The sequence below is a fragment of the Canis aureus genome, chromosome 25 (genome assembly GCF_053574225.1).
Source record: "Canis aureus isolate CA01 chromosome 25, VMU_Caureus_v.1.0, whole genome shotgun sequence".
In the NCBI taxonomy this organism is placed as follows: Eukaryota; Metazoa; Chordata; class Mammalia; order Carnivora; family Canidae; genus Canis; species Canis aureus.
This window is the reverse complement of record NC_135635.1, coordinates 11307511-11322169: the sequence shown is the minus strand read 5'-3', so window position 1 is coordinate 11322169 and position 14659 is coordinate 11307511. Positions and strand designations below refer to the sequence as shown.

At 41.5% G+C, this 14659-nt stretch overlaps 1 pseudogene; it reads left to right on the top strand.

The window, feature by feature from the left end:
• Nucleotides 1-2103: 2103 nt before the first annotated feature.
• The window catches only part of LOC144297737 (uncharacterized), a 40651-nt pseudogene continuing 28095 nt past the window's right edge, over nucleotides 2104-14659 (top strand).

Genomic DNA, 14659 nt, shown 5'->3' with positions numbered 1-14659 from the left:
AAGAATAAGGAAACTGAAGATTAACAACATGGGAAGACTTGTTGTGTCGTATGTCAAGGCCTATTACACATTGTAAAAATGAACAATTTGACCAATCAAAAAACCAAAGAGCTCAGAAACAGACCCATGTGTATATATGACAGGGGTTCCATTTCATGTCAAGTAGAAGAAAAGAGAGAATAATCAATAAATTTTACTGGGAGAATCAGCCACATGCAAATAAGTGAATCCTTACTTCAAACTATACAAAAATCATTTAAAAAAAAAATCATTTCAGGTATACTCAAGGCCTAAATATGAAGTGAAAAAAAATAAGTTTAAGATGAAAATATAAAAAATATATATGATATAAAGATATAAAATAAAACATAAATCTTTAGGGAAGGAATTGGTAGAGATATCACAAAAAGCACAAAGCATTAAGGAATAGATTGATATATTCGACTACATTAAACATTAAAAAAAATGTTCAACAGAAGGCACTATTTAAGTTCATAGACAAGCCACAGAATGGAAGGGGATAGTTGTGCATATAACTGACAAAAAATTATTCAAGAGACTACATAAAGCATCTTACAGATTAATACAAAAAGGACAAACAACCCAAAAGAAAATGTGCAAAAGAAATAATTCTAAGAAGAGGGAGTTAAAATGGAGAATAAGCATATGAAAATGTGCTCAAACTAACTAGAGTTTGGAAAATGCTAATTAAAAGTGAGATAGAATTTCGAGCCTATCAGGTTGGTAAAAATGAGCAATACCATGTGCTGTGGAGGATGTGGGGCAGTTGTCACACTCACACTATGAGGAGAAGAATGTACAATGTTAGAGAAAGCATTTTGTAGAGTACTTTGGTAATATCTTGCAATTCCACCTGAATATGTCCTATGAAGCAGCTCTCCTACTTCAAGATATATCCCGTAGAGAAGCTTTACACTTGTGAGCAAGGAGTCTCATGTACTGTTGCATTGTTTTTAATAGAGGAGGTGCTTGGCTTGTGATATAGTCATACAATGGAGACTACTAACCCACCAGTTTAAAATGAATTAATTAGAACCATGTGTATCAAAATGGATAAATCTCCTAAAAAGCAATTGTTGAGCCAAAAGAAAGTACAGAGTGGTTATCATAGATATAAAACATAATATATATGTTACACATATCATAAACATTGCTATATAAAACTAGAGACACATATAAAATTGTAATATTATTAGAGCTACATGAAAATGAAAAACATAGAATACGTTATAAAAGTTTTCTCTGGAGGGGAATTAATGGAATGGGATTGAGGAGTGACATGCTGGAATTTTCGACTGCATCCGTAATGTTTTATTTCCAGACAAAGGAAAGCATAACAAAGCAGGCAAATATGGCAAATATTCAAGAATGTCTATTGTTATCTTCTATAACTTCAATAAAAATACCTCATAGTTAAATAAAGTATAACCCTTGTTTATAGGAAAGACTTTCAATGAGAAAAATGGACTCTGAGTAAAAACTTAGTACATAACACCATGGACTGACAGGTTTGTGTGATACAGATAAAAACAAAGGATAGTACATTTTAATGGTAACTTCTAGAGCACCAAGTTTTAAGCATGCTAGTAATGCATTATGCCAAATTCCAATATATAAAACAGATGAATGGCATGCTATTAATATAATTTATTTCATAAGGATATACATATTTCATAAGAATATACATATCCTTATGAAATATATACGTAAAAATATAAAAATGAATGTATACATATATTCATTACAGTCCATGGAGACTAGATTGAGAACTCCTATGATTCGTAAGAAAAAGGCAGATAATCCTATGGAAAAATTCTCAAAGAGGACACCCAAATGGCCAATAAACATGGTACTGAACCTTGCTTGTTGGCCGTAGGGGGACCATATATCCTCGTTTGCTAGTAACAGTCTCAGTTTACACTGCTTTACTTGCTAAAGTTCTAAAAACACCCCTTTCACTTTTGGTTTAGATGATACATTCTGTGGTTGCCCTACTTACCAGGGAAATACAAATTAAAATCACAGTGAGAGACCACTACACATCAAAATTAAAAAGACTGGCAATGCCAATGGTTCGCAAGGATGTGGGCCAATACTAACTCTCATACCCTGAATAGTGGGAAAGAGCCCATGGGTAATTTGAACCGCTTCCACACTGGAGCCTATTTGGGGAGATTGAGAAAGGTGACTGTTTTTACCAAGCACGTGTTACCTCGTCTTAGGATTTTTAGGGCTGTCTCTCATGAGGTGGGCCTGGATCTGAGTCTCTGCTGAAAGTCATGGGAGTGTTGCCTGGGGAGACTGTGCTTTAAGGCTGGATTAGCTTACTTTGCAGTTTATGATATGTACCAATAAGCAATTTAGTTATGGTTTAACGGTAATTCAGCACGGAGTAAACTTTGTTCAAACATGATATGTGCCCAGTCATGTATTCAGAAATCAGCTAAGTGACAGAAATGTTGACCTATAGGGCAGATCAGAATGCATCTGGGGGCAATCTCTTTGCATTTTTCCAGTTTTCTGTGACACTACATTTCCTCAGAGCAGCAGAAAGGGGAACCTAATGAATGAGGTAAGTTGGTGAGATGCTCATCTTTGATGTTGGCTCTAACTTCCTGTTTTGTTTTGTTTTTTTTTTTTAAAGATTTTATTTATTTATTCATGACAGCAAACAGAGAGAGAGAGAGAGAGGCAGAGACACAGGCAGAGGGAGAAGCAGGCTCCATGCAGGGACCCTGACATGGGACTCGATCCCGGGTCTCCAGGATCACACACCAGGCTGAAGGCGGTGCTAAACTGCTGGCACTGGGGCTGTCTTCATGGCTGCTTGGGTCCCCATACAGGAGAAAGAGGGGTCGAGAACTCGAACTCTCTTATTCTTTGATCTGACGCTGATCCCCTCCTTTTTTCAAAACATGAGAGGACCAACCAACTGCCTTGGCTTTCCAAAAATGCTCTAGAATCTACCTTCAAGCCCCCAGAAAGAGTAAATCCAACCAAATGATCTCGATGACTTTCTGATTCTTCATTCAAGAAGAAACATTGGTGGTGGTGTTTTTTTTTTTGTTTTTTCCTTCTATTCTAAATTAAATTGCAGCCCAGGTCAAGAAGTCATCTGGGATTCCCAGCTGCATTATGCTTTCTTCATTCTGTGGGTCCAACTTACACAATGACTGTGATTTCAATTTGCGTGTGTGGTGAAAATGGATTCTTGTCTGACTTCATCACACTTTCAGCAGACACGAACCAGGGCTCGGCATCTTCTGACCTGTTCCCTTTTGGATTACCTCTGCTTTGATGCTTGCCGATGTGCTCGCCAGCCAAGTGCTCCCCGGGAACCCCAGCCCTGGGAGCCTTGTGCCAAAATCACAAGGTGCTCTCCCCGTCACACAAGGCTTTTGTTTGGACGTTTCTTGAGCGAACCCGCCTGTCAAGTCTGATTTTGTGGGAGAACATATTTGTAAGACCAAGCAATGCTGTGGCCTACCAGGAGGCCTGTGACTCGCACAGTGAATTATTCACTCCCAGCTTTGCAGGACACGCCAGGTCACCCGTGCTCCCCGCAGGATCAAGGCATTATTCACCATCAGGCTTCTTCGGCCTGCTGTCTTCAGAGGTTCCCCCCTCTGTCCACCCCCCTTCATTGCCCCTTCAGGTTTTAACAAGACATCACATTCTTTTAAACTTCCCCTGGGCAGCAGAGGTCCCCCCCCCGCCACCCCCCTGCCTGGTTCCACACGCAGAAGGTACCATAATAGACAGAAAGCTGGAGCAGTTGTAAATTGCAGCAGTTAACGTCAACTTGATGGCCCGGTGATCAAATGAAGTTCATAACCACACAATGCAACCTGAGGGTGGAATGCTGTTTCAAACATTTCTAATGACAGGGTTATAAAATCATAAAAAAAAAAAAGGAGACTTTTTCCCCCACCTCTGGCAATAAAAAGAATGACATGGGTGACCGAAACCGTTAATGAGGATGAGACTGGACACTGGTTTTGGAGGGAGCTCTGATGCTTTGGGACATCGGTGCGTGGTCAGAGCCTCAGCACTGGTCTCAGTCCCCCTACTGCCCTAACTCTGCATGTCCTGGTTTCCTAACCTTGACGGCAGGGATGACAGGGCAAGTCTGCTCATCTACGGAAGCGCTGGGGGACATCTCTGAGCTGCCTGCCTAGCTCCAGCGTACCTGCGGCACAGGCCATTCACAAAACAGAATGAGGGACAATGTCACCCAATTAAGGGCGAAACATTTAAAAAAATGACTACACTAGACGCCACGCAGCTGACGTCCAGCTGTCTATTCAGCTGCAGACAGCAGAAGGAAACATGATTAGATGCAGGAAAACATTACAGTAAAAAGAGCCAGAGGATAATATTTAACACATCCCATTGTTACTTTCACAGGGAAGGGAAGAACAGGCCCACTCACTTTGTAGCTTATTATAGTTCTCCCCTCCGACGGATGTCAGCGGTGTCAGGGTCCCAGAAGGGAACCTGTTCAGGACGATTTGGTTGCAGGGAAAGGAAGAAATTGCAATTTGGGGGCAGGAGAAATGAAGTGACTGGACAAAGGCCACTTAAGTAACAATTAGGGTCTCGTCCTTCCCCTGCTGGAGGAGCCTCTTTCTGCACGTCTTACACTTGATGCACACGCTGCTGGTTGTGTAAGTCATGAGTATCTCGGGCAGAAAAGTGAACTGACATGTTTTCAGGTGGGTCTGCTCCTATCGTTTGCGGTGTGCCTCACCCTTGCTGAAATTGTGGTTTGTGAAAGAACCGTTTCAGGTAGGCCTGGCGATATCCATGGAAACAAGTGAGCCCATAAAATATAGGCTCACTTTTTTTTTTTTCGATTATAAAGTCCTTTTTATTAGTCAAAATCACAATCACCTTGATTAAAAGGATGGGACATGCCATCCTCAGCAGAAAATGATACAGTTTACTGGAGGGATCCCAGGGGTTTAGCACCTGTCTTTGGCCCAGGGTCCAATCCTGGAGTCCCGGGATCGAGTCCCACGTCACGTTCCCTGCGTGGAGCCTGCTTCTCCCTCTGCCTGTGTCTCTGCCTCTCTCTCTCTCTCTCTCTCTATGTCTATCATGAATAAATAACTAAAATCTTAAAAAAAAAAAAAGAAAATGATACAGTTTATAGAAAACCTCCCTGCCGGCCCACCCCCACCCCCCACTTAAAAACTAGAAAAAAATCTGCCCTCCTTTCCTGTGTGTCATGGTAGTCTGACTTCTCCAGTGGCATTGCAGCTCTGGAGTGGGCCAGCTCACCTCAGCACCCTCCACTTCACCTTGGGGAGGGGGGGGATGCTGGTGGCCAAGGAGGTTCAAACATTAGTTCCAGTAATACCAGTTTCCCAAACATGCACTTCCTTCCTTTCCCCCAAGGCCTGGGACAAAGGGGAAAGGTGGATAGATCTAAGCCCCGCCACGAGGAGCGATTTGAGGATGGAAAATAGTTCAAGGAGGGTAGGAGAATTCCGACACACCTCCCTTCCCTGCCCCCTACTCAAAAAGAAGAAAAAAAGAAAAAAGAAAAAGAAAGAAAGAAAAAGGGAGTTTGGGGTCTTTATCACACCAAAAATGGTTCCCCTCAGATCTGAGAAAAAGCCCAAGATGCCCAGTCTGGGGAGGAGGTACTTGGGAAACTGAGAGCTCGTCTACCCTTGAGCCTCCATTAATTTCATCTCCACAGCAACAGGTAAGCTAGGTCCCTTTCCAAGAGCAGAAGTCTAGGGAAGACCAAGGAATAAAGGGTAGAATTGAGAAGGCTGCAAACCCAAGTGGCAAGAAAACGCTCAAGATATTCCAGCCTGACCCTGAGGACCAGGTTGTCTCCTGTGACTTCAACAGTGACACCCACTCTTCCACCTTCGACGCCGGGGCTAGATGACCCGATGACCACTTTGTCAAGCTCATTTCCTGGTATGACAATGAATTTGGCTACAACAACCGGGTGGTGGACCTCATGGTCCACATGGCCTCCAAGGAGTAAGAGCCTCCTGGACCACCAGCCCCAGCAAGAACAAGAGGAAGAGAGAGGCCCTCAGCTGCTGGGGAGTCCCTGCCCCAACTTAATCCTCCAACACACTGAGAATCTCCTGACCTCCAATTTACATCCTAGACCCCGAGGAAGAGGAGGGGCTTGGGGAACCCTACCTTGTCATGTACCATCATGTACCCCCCCCCAAAAAAAAGATATTCCAGCCTGTTGTGGAGGAGGCTCCTGGTGCCTCAAAATGTATTGGCCCTGGGTGCTCTCACGTGGTGGCGCAGCCTGACTCAGTTTACTGCAGCAATGACTGTATTCTAAAACATGCTGCAGCTACTATGACATTTCTAAGTTCAGGTATAGAACAAAAAACAAAACCTAAAGAAAAGACCAAGACGAAGCCAGAGAAGCTCATTCTCCCAAAATGTAGCATTCAGGCAGGCATTAGAGTCTCTTCTGTGCACCAGAGACCAGCTCCAGACATGAAGATTCATGTAAGCCTGCAAAGATAACATGTATTAAAGTATGTAAAGAAAGAGTGACTTAGGTTTAAAGGGCTTGTTTACAGAACACAGAAAATTGCGTGCAACTGGGTAGTTGTGACAAGCCGCTTTGGTTTGCCCTCAACTACCTAAACAATTGAGGGCCTACGTGCACCATTTTTTTTTTTAAGATTTATTTATCTATTTATGATAGAGAGAGAGAGAGAGAGAGAGAGGCAGAGGGAGAAGCAGCCTCCGGGAGCCCGACGTGGGACTCGATCCTGGGACTCCAGGATCGTGCCCTGGGCCAAAGGCAGGCGCTAAACCACTGAGCCACCCAGGGATCCCCACGTGCACCATTTTTGATGGAACCTAGGGTGGTTCCCTTGGATTGTGTGGACCTGGGTATGTAACCTGCTATATAGTTCAATTCCTGGAATTTAAAGCCATATGTGTCAGCTAAATATTACGGAGCAGGACATGGCTCCTGGAGGATGCACCAATTGACCTGCTAAGAACCAGCAGCAACATGCTCTCCGGTCATGTTCCAGAGGCTGAATTAAAATACCCATACTAGTGTCCTATTTAAATTTGTGTGATTAAAAAAACTCATATACGTAGCTGATGAGACCCACGTTAGTTGCAAGTTAATGCTTGCTAGCTTCTTGCAGTCAACCCACCCGCACCACTCAGTAAACAAGAATTCAGGCACAGTGGGTGCCTGCTCCTGGCTGCTGCCAGGAAGGGAGGCAATGAGAGAAGCCAGCCTCAAGACAGCCTTAAGACGGATGCTTGGGTTCCAGCCTTGGTTCTGCTCTCTTCCTTCAACCCTTGGTCGCTTATGGAGGCCACACCACAGTTTTTCCTTAAGCGTAAAATGCCAGAAATCATGTGGACCTCATAGATCGGTGGTTGGGATCACCGATCACCATCAAGTCATCGGCATTGAGAAGATCGACATTCGTCAGCCGCTCACAGGGCAGATCATGGTGGGGGATTTGTCTTCGGCAAGGACCCAGTGACAACACAACCAGGGACAACCCTCCCCCTTGGGATGCCGTCTAAGTTCCAAGAAATAGGTCTTGAGGCAGCAGGAAAGCAGTTGTGTCTGACTTAAGGGCCGCTGGGCCCCCGCTTGGAAATAGGATATCTTTAATGAGGTTTTTAATGACAGGTCCCTTCCAATTTGGGGGAAGTCTGTATTGAGAGAAATTTGATGCCTCAGGCCTTGGGAAGCAGAATTAGCATATATCTTTTAATCTTAAAGAATGAGGAGTTTTAGTTTGTAACTACCCTGTGCATCTTGTCTAGGGCTCCTGATGCACTATGTTCAGGTAATCATGTGAAATGAGGAAATCAAATCTGTTCTGGCTGATTCAAAACGTCCTGGCTGAAAGGCAGAGGAGATGTCAGTAGAGATTTCAGGCTCATGGAAAAGCGCTTAGGTGCAGCTTCATCTGCTTCTTTCATTCTAACCGGAGAGGTCCTTTGTGGGTCATAAGACAAGAAACAAGGGGTTTAGAGGGCCTCTCAAGAACGAGGGGGCCAAAAACTGGATCTGAAGAGCAAAACACTTAAACAAGCTCTGCCTGAGGAGTGAAGGTTAAATGACCCCAGGGATGAACCAGCTAGTTCTGAAGCAACTTCCTTGGTCTGGAGCCAGAGGGCCAGATGCCCAGTGCCTGTGAATACACAGGATTTAAGGCAGACTGCTGCCCTTGAGAACCTTCTGTGCTTTTTAGCTCAGCCTTGGAGGAGTTTTATTCCATAAATTGTATATTTTGAGAGGCAAACCTGTGACCTGCTAGGTCCTGGACACAGAACCCATGCTATGGAAAACAGGACTTGACCCAGTAATAAAATGCTTTGAGATTAGTCCCATCAAAAAGATAAAAATCTTAAATCACAAGCATCATAAGAGTTTTAATTTTATTTAATCATAGACACGTTTCCTGCTATAACTTTTTAAAGATGTTCTACATTTGAAAAGAATTAGGACAATCCTGTATCTTTGATCAACTCAACATCTCTTTAGGGGAAAAGATTTAACACTCTAGTTTTTAAACAGAAATATAAATATGCATCAGCTAACAGTTTTCCAAATTAGGCAGCATAAACTTTATAATTTCATGACATCCAAATGAATAGGAGGCCTGTTTTATGCTTAGAAGTGATTGTCTTTGAACTAAACACACTTGAGCGAGGGGTTTTTGTGTGTCATTATTTTTGACACAACTTGTCATTAGTTTTAACTTTGACCGGGTTGTAATGAAAAATTTGGTTGTGCAAGTTTGCCTATTGTTTATCTATACTCAGACTTAATTATTGCTTCCCAGGTCAATCATCACCATTTTAAGTGGAAAGAAATGGCCTTAACCCATGAGATGATTCCCACAGAGTTTATTGTATGTAGTTAGACTATGAGGTCAGATGCATAGAAAGAATGGGCAGGATACTCTGGAGGTAGAGTTTGGGGGGCGGGGGACACGATCTAGTTACTTAGAGGGAACTGGAAGTACAAGTCTCATCCTCTCACAGAAACACTTCAGGGAGATGGACTAGTCAAAGACTAGATAGGGGCAGAACAGTGGTCATCATATGGTGTCTCAGAAAAGGCCTTTCTCTGTGTTTCTGTCATAAGGGATTTTGAAATTTCTGCTATTCAGAATTCCTTAGAGTGGGAGGCACAATTGACATTATGGCAGGGTAATTTTTTGTTGTATGGAATTTCCAGGGTATAGTGAAATGCTTAGCATCTCTGACTCTCTCCCTTCAGTTATTTAGGCTATAACGATGTCTCCAAAATGTTCAAGAATTACTTAACACATTAACCAGGTTAGTAGAAAACCATGCATGATCCAGACATAAAGGCTACAGGGATTTTCTTTGGGAAAGAGAAGAGAGAGAAACTTAAGAACGTGGGGGTAGATCGTGCCAAGCAGTATAGGTGCTAAAAAAGAGCACCAGCAACTAATTTTGCTTGCTAGACATGGTGAGTTGCCCTGTTAGTTAGGGCGGGGAGGAGGAAATAACATTTACTGAGTGCTTGTTATGTGCCAGTATTTTGTAAAAATTATTTAAATTAATTATCATTATTCAGTGAATTGGATGTAATTCTATTTTTCCAGAAATAATTAAAATAATAAAAATAGAAATAATTATTCTATCTTTAAAGAACTTGAATCAGAGAGAGCTGATGGTGACAAAGTTGAAAAGGGAATCTCAGACCACTCTAACCAGTCTCTTTTTAAAGAGTTGGAGACTCTCTTGCATTCCAAAGTCAATGTCTATCTTGTCATCCTGGGTGTCCAAGGTTGCACGAGCAGATAAGAAAACTAATGGTTCTGTTACTATAACTTGGACAAGTGACCTCCATCATGAATCTGGTAGATCATTGGCCACACAGGTGTATATTGCATACCTTTCCCTCCAGGGCCATCAAAAGGTATATTTGCTTAGCATTTGCAGTGACAATTATTGCATAATTCCCGACATTAGGTTATACTTGATACCAAGGTGACCATAATTTCCTTATCTGTGGCTAACAAAACTGAGTTTGCTGAGTGACTGCTGATATTAATAATACTGCTTATAGGCTGGAGCTTGGGCCTGGAGAATGCGTAGCAGAGACTGGTGAGGTGTTTGCCAAGCCTGTTTTCTTTCCCACCAGGACACACAGCATTCCTTGCCTCCCTTGTAGGTAGGTGTGACCATGAACTGAATTTTGGCCAATGTGACTGGAAGTATTTACATCACTTCCAGGCCTGACCCATAAAATCTTCCCTTGGGACCTTCTACTCTCCTTCCTCCCTATCTGCTGTCTGAATGTCGTTATTAAGATGACCTTGGAACCCATGCGTTGAGCATGATAGAGTCTTTATCATCCTGAGTACCTTTGAAGAAAACTCCCACTGTTGACTGGATTTTACACATCGGTGTACCACCTCTGGCTTATACTGGCTGGTAAGAGCCGAGGTTAAGTCCTAAGGAATTTTGTAAGCTAATTGACATCAAGTTGATAGCGTGAAGTTCTTATAACTGCAGAATTTACAATACAGAAACTGGCAAATGCTACAAACCAGGACTTTTATTTTAGAGAATCATTTTTCTAGCATACCACTGTTAAGCTCTTTTTGCATATTTGTTTTATCATAATATATATACTGCTACTCAAAGTGATGTTTTGCCCTAACAAAGCCTAAAAGATGTGAGATTGGCTTAGCAGTTGGGGGCAAGTTCGCATGAGTTGGGCATCAAGGAAAAGGATTATCAGAGACTGGAAAGGTGGTGACTCATCATGTGCAAAATACTTGGTAAAAGAATTATCTGTGATAACTTGGAAAGCAGACCAAGTGCCCATGCAGCATCTATCCCCCAAGGAAGTGGCTGAAATACAAAATGGTAGGTAGTGCATATTGTTTATTGCTGGCTGTGATAAAAAAGTATTAGAAAATTAGAGATAAACTTGGGACTTGTTTATAAATATAAATACAAACAGAGTTAAAAATTTGGAGACTCATAGAATTGGGAAAAGTTTACTATTTTAGACTCCAAGTAGCAGGAAATAAGATGGGAATGCTTTTGCATGCCAAAGGCTCTGTTCAAAAGTGAATCTGGATTCAGGTTAGTTTATTTATTTTTACTTAAAAGTAATTTTTTTAAATCATCAGAAACATTTTTGAGATATGAAGTGTTTGAATGCAAGAGTTACCTTTTGAATCAATTGGAGAGTGAAATTTGCCATCTTGGTTAGCTCTAACCATAGCATTATTGTTCCAGTTACCTTTTATTATGTAATAAAGCACCTGAAACCCAATGGCTTAAAACAACAACAGTGTTTTATTTTGCTCATGAATCTATAATTTGGGTAGAGCTTGTCTCTGCTCTTTGCAGTGTCAGCTAGGGCAGCTAGACTGAAGGCAGAAGGATCTGTTTCCAAGATGACTCACATGGCTGGCAAGTAGGCACTTGTTGGCTGGAAGCTTTGCTGGGATAGGAGGTGGGGTGGGGGGCTCTTCTCTCCTCCATGTGGCCTTCCGCATATGGTTTGGGCTTCCTCACAGAATGGCGGCTACATTTTAAGAGCAAATGTTAGAGGAGAGAACAAGGTGGAAGTTGTATTTCCTCTTATAAACTAACATGGAGATACATAACATTACTTCACCTGTACTCTGCTATTCAAAGTGTTCACAAAGTCACCTTCATTGGTGGGGAGAACATAGATTCTACTTTTTGGTAGGAGGTGGCAAAGTTCTAGAAGAACGTGTGGGGTAAGAAACATTGTTGTGGCTGTTTGCTACACTTATACTGGGGATTGAGAGAATTACAGCCAAATTCATTTAAGAATCCATCTTTGTTACATGATCCAGAGGGATTTGATAGCTCAAAGTTAGTGCTGAATTTCCTTCTCATTTAAGATAGCCTAAAAGTTATCCAGTAACAACCAGAGCACAATCTATAGGAGAAGTTCAGAAGGGGTGCTGAGTGATGGAGGGAAAAAAAAAGTGTTCTTATTGGTTAAAACACATGTGAGCATTCATGAGCATTCATTTCTTTAGCAAACATTTGTTGAAAGCCTTCTGTGTAAGCAGTATTCAAGTCACTGAGAAGATAAAAATGAATGATTTATTTCTGCTCCCAAGGAAACTGAAGGTGGTGGATGAGGAAAGACTGTAGGTGAATAAAGAGACAATTATATGTTTACAAGCTATTACTATAGACCCAGTGATAGAGGTGGGAAGAGAGCTTACGAAGTACTGAGAATGACAAAATGTCTCATGCAGAATTCTTGGGATCATTGTGAAAGGTGGAGGAAGGTGACCTGAATTTTCATTTACGAAAGATCAAGAGTCAAGTTTCTGGCAGAGGCAGAGCCACGGATCCAACTTTCCTGACTCAGCCTCAGTACTCTTTCCATGACACCATACAACTTTCTGTGTTGAATTGTGTTGTACAGATTGAGTGTGCTGGGCACTCAACTGTTACAATCTCTTGTTCCATTGTGTTCTTCTCTAAATCCCAAGGAGAGGCAGGTCAAGATATTGAATAGCCATGTTAACAGTGGGCAGGGTGAGCGTGAAACACAGATCATCCTCAGATTAAGCAGAAATCTCATTGGATTTGGAGAGTTTCAGTGTCTAGTTGACTAAACTGTCACAGAGATGCTAACAAGATACCATAGAGATTTATGTCGATCTTGTTGCTTTCCTTTCCCTTAATAATATCTTGAGAGAAACAGTAATAATCATCATAATGGCTAAAAGGTGGACAGGAAAAAATAAAGGACATGGATGAATTGCCAGTTCAGAAGTTAGGCATTATTAACTAAACAATGACACGGATTTTTCAAAAGAGCTCAACTATTCATGATCTTGAAAACAGTTGACCCTGAATACTTAACACAGATTTTTTTTTCCTCCTCCATCTCTTATAAGTTTTATGTATTTGCTCCAGGGTCGTTAGTCTGACCAAGATAGAGCGCAGTGATTATTTAACTATGCTTTGGCCAAAAAAAAAAAAAAAAAAAAAAAAAAAAAAACCTAGGGTATTTCTGCTTGCCTTAAAGATATCTAAAAATTCTTAAAACGGAAAACTTTTAAATTAAACTTATTTTAATTTAAAAAGTGGCATGCCACTCATGAAGTGAACTTATGAGACATAAAGTGAGTTTAAGGGAAAAAGAGAGATACTGCTAAATGCTAAATGGGCTTGGAAACACGGAAAATATTTGCAATCCTCAGTAGAGGGGGGTGGGAGATGAAAAGCACTCAGAAATTATGGACTCATTGTGACATTTCTTGCATCTGGAAACTTTACTTTGCTTAAATTTCGACTTTCCCAAACATCGCCTTCAAGCAGTCTCCTGATGAACTGTGCTCTGATCTTATACCACCTCACCACCGTACTCAAAGCCAGGGGGACTTATTTTCACTTGATGTGCTTTCCCAAGCCTGTGACAGCTCATAGAGATCAGAGTACCAGCCTCTCTTAAGAATCTGCCTGCTATAAATAATGTGACTTTGTAAAAAGCTGGCAGTTGTTGGCCAAGTATGAAAAAAATGCTAATTTTAATAGAAAACTCTATTTTCAAATACATTTCACAGTTTATGCTGAGTGAGAAATGCTTAATTCTCACCATGGGAACTTCCAGATTGCTTATGCCGAGTGGTGCAGATGTAGCTGTCTCAAGAAACTTTGAAGCCAAAATTCAGCTTTTACCTCAAATGTCTTACTTTTATAAGGTATACGAGAGGCAGCGACCTGCCTTAGCATCGTGAAGAAGTTTTCCATTTCTGCTGAATCCACATGGTGAGTGGCATGGCATATATAACATCATGCCTGTTTGATTGCAAAAGTCTGCACCACAGTTTGTACATGAAAAGGTTTAGGCCTATCTGGCAGCTATTAGCTCACAAGGGTTACTGGATTATGAGTCAGATGCACAAAGTATTTCATCATCTGGTGGATTTGAATTCTATTCTACATACTATATAGATATGCTTGTGATATGATGATACTCCAGAAAAAATCCTGAAACACTCAACAGAGTAATTAATTGATGGATTTAGTGACTCCTTGTTGCTTTTAGGACAAAGCCTAACCTTTCCAGTGCTGGATACCAAGCTCTGCAGGGTATCTCCAGACTCATTTGACCTCATTCTTCACCTCTATCTGTGAACCAGCCATCCTGGACCTAACTTCTTGAGTATTATTAGACTCTGCCCCAGAATCTTGGCACTCGTTATTTTCTCTGCCTGGACACTTCTCACCCTCTTGGTCCGCTAGTTCGTTATTATCCTTTAGAGTTCAGCTCAACTTCTACTTTTTCCCAGAGCGGTCTTTTATACACCATTGTACATCTGATTCACACTCTATACCTTTCCTCCATAGTGCTTCTCACAGTGTGTAATGGTTCACTTACTTGTGTGACAATTTGGTGTCTTGCTCCGTGAGACTCCATGGAGGACTCCATGAGAATGGAGAACACGTTTCTTTTTGCTTATCATTATATTCTCAGTGTGTAGGAGAGAACCTGGATTATGGAAAGTGCTCCACAAATATTTGTTGAATAGAAATATTGTACAAAGCACCTAGCAGAGCATGGGATAGACAGTAGGTTCTTTTTTTTAAATTTTTTTTAAAATTTTTTATT